At 37.4% G+C, this 3,540-nt stretch overlaps 1 non-coding gene across 1 annotated transcript; it reads left to right on the forward strand.

Annotated features, from left to right (window-relative positions):
• The first annotated feature begins 2,507 nt into the window (after positions 1-2,507).
• Positions 2,508-2,610, forward strand: LOC111742794. Its single transcript, XR_002781480.1, has one exon. It is a non-coding gene; the product is annotated as a U6 spliceosomal RNA (small nuclear RNA).
• Positions 2,611-3,540: the final 930 nt, after the last annotated feature.

The raw sequence follows: 3,540 nt of genomic DNA on the forward strand, positions 1-3,540 counted from the left end.
ACATACAAATTTTTATACAAGGATGCAAGCCCTTACAACTGCAATGCCTAGACTTATATTGTGAGGCTGACAACAGCCATGAGAAGGCCACTAATCTCTCTCAAATATCCCAAGGAAGGGTGGGGTCCATGGCCTTAATAGGTGATTTTCACCTAGCGCTCTGATGTCCAGTGCAGTGGAAGGACAAGATTTGGCATCAGGCTCAAGCCTCCTTGTGGCTATTTACCCATTTAAGTGACTTTGAGCAGGATGCTGCAGTTTACCTAAGAATAGAAATTCTACTTCTCAGGGTTAAGGCCATTTATGTAAACTGCTCTGTACAGTATCTTGGGCATACTAGGTGGTCAATAAATATTCATTATATAGTTTATGAAAAAAAGCCTAGATATTGAATTTTCAGACTCTGTGAAACTATGGACAATATAAATTCTTTCGTTGAAAGCAGAGATCTCAATGGCCATTCAGGGTGGGGTCGTCCATTGGCTTCACATTATCTTCCCCACTTTTTATAGCAGGACATTCTTGCCAAATTTGCCCCATGAAGGTTGGCCATTGTCATATAATAACACATGCATGCGAACGAAAGTTCAAACAGCGTGAAAGGCTATTCAATAAAACGAGCTTCCTGTGACCTCAATTATACTCCTCAGGGGTGGCCAACAGTGACAGTTCCTTTTGTTTCTTTGCAGAAATTTTTCCTGTGTGTATGCACATATGTATCTTGCCCTTTACACAAACAAGAGCAGTCCATACATACTCTACTGCACCTTGTTTTTTTTAAACTTTATATTACATCAACATGGAGTAATACAAATTTAGATTATTTGGAAGATCTTAGACAAAAATGGGAGAAGTGGTGGTTCAAGGCACATCAGCATGTTTTTTAAACTCAACTAAATTACTAGTTCAAAGAATTCTCCCTCGATATTATAAAAAAAATCGAGCAAAATCAAGGTACATAATGTGTATACACTGCATCAATTATGTATTAATTTGTTTTAATAAAAATGTGTCCTGAACTGTAAAGACCTTTGAGCATAATATTGGCCTTTTCCTTAAAAAAACCAAACAAACAAACAAAAAAAAAATCAGGCATGGGGAAATACTTTATTTCTTTTATAGCCATATTATTAATCCTGAGAAATTGTGCCCACCATGCTTATTGCCTGCCTCCATGCTTTCAGCCCAGCTCTATGGGTATATAATTGTGTGTTTAACAAGTACTCACCTGGGTTTTTTATATAGTCGTTTTGTGGGAAACTGCCTCAGAACCGGCATGTGGTTAAGATTACTCATCTCCTACTTAAATGCTACTGCATAACCCTCCCCAGCTGGGAGGTGGGCTTAGTGCTCATAAGAGCTGGTTTAAATGTCGAAAAAGGCTTGGAAAATTTCAGGTTCTAGTGGGTTCTGAGCACTTCACTTCCCAACATATTCAAAAGGCAAAGTCTTGCTCTGTTTCTCCTGCCCTTCCAAATAGGAAAGTTCTATCTGCATTCTGTGGTGCAATTGCACTGCAGAGAAACAATTTGTAAATTCCATACAATGAATCTATAGCTATAATGGTAACTGGAAGAGAATAGCGGCAATTGTGGGTAGAAAATAATTGCCGTCTTCTGTTTCTGGTAACATTGCAGACTCAATACTCTGGACAACCCTCCCCCCTACAAAACAACTATACATGCTAGATGAAATTATTTAAATGTTTTAATTTATCTAAATTTAAATGTATATCAAAATGTTAAATTGGAAGTTTTGAGTGAGATGCCAAGATATGATAAATATTAGACACGAAACAAGTTATGACATAGACCAAGATGAAGATGTTCTATACAGGTGGCCAGGAATACAAACCATACTACATTCGCAAAACAGTCCAGTGACTTTCCGCCTGGAACCCCACTCAAGTGGGCTTGTGGAAAGTTTGCCTTGGGGAGAGCTGCTGCTACACTGTGAGAAATGATGGTATCTTCTCAAGAGTCTAGTATGAGGAGCTTTCAGGAAACCTCTCTGAGAGCTCACTATGCATACCCTGAAATCATGAGACACAAGAGACAAGTGACTCAGGGCTGAGGAAGCTAAAGGCAGAGGCTCTGGTTTTTGACCTGAGACAAAGGGAACAAAAAGGAGATATGCTTGCATTGTGATGAACCTGCATTATAAAATTTATATAGAAATACTAAGCACCCAGAATATCCAAAAATCTTTGGGAAAAAAAGACAAAGTTGCGAGTTTGTACTGTCCGATTTCAAGAATTACTATAAAGCTCTAGCAATTAAGACAGCGTACATTGTCTACAAGGATGTAGTCAAGATGTCAGCCAGGCTGTGGTCTCATTCAAGGCTAAACTGGCAGAATTCAGTTTTTTGCAGTTGTAGGATTAAGTACTTCGATATTTTGCTGGCCGTTGGCCAGAGAGTACCCTCAGCTCCTAAATGCCACCCACAGTTTCTTACCATGTGAGGTTCGCCAACAGGACCACTTGCTTCCTCAAAACCAGAAAGTATTTGCTTTGGCAGCACATATACTAAAATTGGAACCATACAGAGGAGATTAGCATGGCCCCTGCGCAAGGATGACATGCAAATTCATGAAGCATTCCATATTTTTCAACATTGTATTGGAAGTCTTAGCCACAGCTGTAAGAAAAGAAAGAGAAATAGAAGGCATCTGAATTGAAAAGGAAGTAAAACTCTCGTTATTTGCCAATGACATGATACTATATATAGAGAACCCTGAAGATTCCATACACACACACAAAAAAAGCCTGTTAGAACTGATCAATGAATTCAGTAAAGTTGCAGATTACAAAATAAATATTCAGAAGTCAGTGGCATTTTTATACACCAATGATGAACTTTCAGGAAGAGAAATTAGGAAAACAATCCTATTAACAATTATGTCGAAAACTATAAAATACCTGGGAATCAAATTAATGAAGAAGGTAGAAGACCTGTTTTCAGAAAATTATGTCATTGAAAAAAGAAATTGAAGAAGATACAAATAAATAGAAGCATATACCCTGTTCATGGGTAGGAAGAATAAACATTGTTAAAATGGCCATACTACTCAAAGAAATCTATGGATTCAATGCAATCCCTATCAAAATACCAATGGTATTTTTCAGAGATCTAGAACAAATAATCCTAAAGTTTATATGGAGCCATAAAAAAAACAAAACAAATAGCAACGGCAATCTTGAGAAAAAAGAACAAAGTTGGAGGTATCTCACTTCCTGATATCAAACTATTCTACAAGGCTACAGTAATCAAAACAGCATGGTATTGGCATAAAAACAGATACATTGATCAATGGAACAGAAAGAGAGCCCAGAAATAAACCCATGCCTATACACTCACTTAATATATGACAAAGGAGATAAGAATATACAATGGGATAAAGATAGTCTCTTCAATAAATGGTGTTGGGAAAATTGGACAGATACATGCAAAAAAAGAAGCTGGGCCACCTCTTTACACCATATGTAAGAATAGACTCAAAATGGATTAAAGACTTAAATTGTGAGACCTGAAACCATAG

Source organism: Pteropus vampyrus, unplaced genomic scaffold, assembly GCF_000151845.1.
Source record: "Pteropus vampyrus isolate Shadow unplaced genomic scaffold, Pvam_2.0 Scaffold101, whole genome shotgun sequence".
Classification (NCBI taxonomy): domain Eukaryota; kingdom Metazoa; phylum Chordata; class Mammalia; order Chiroptera; family Pteropodidae; genus Pteropus; species Pteropus vampyrus.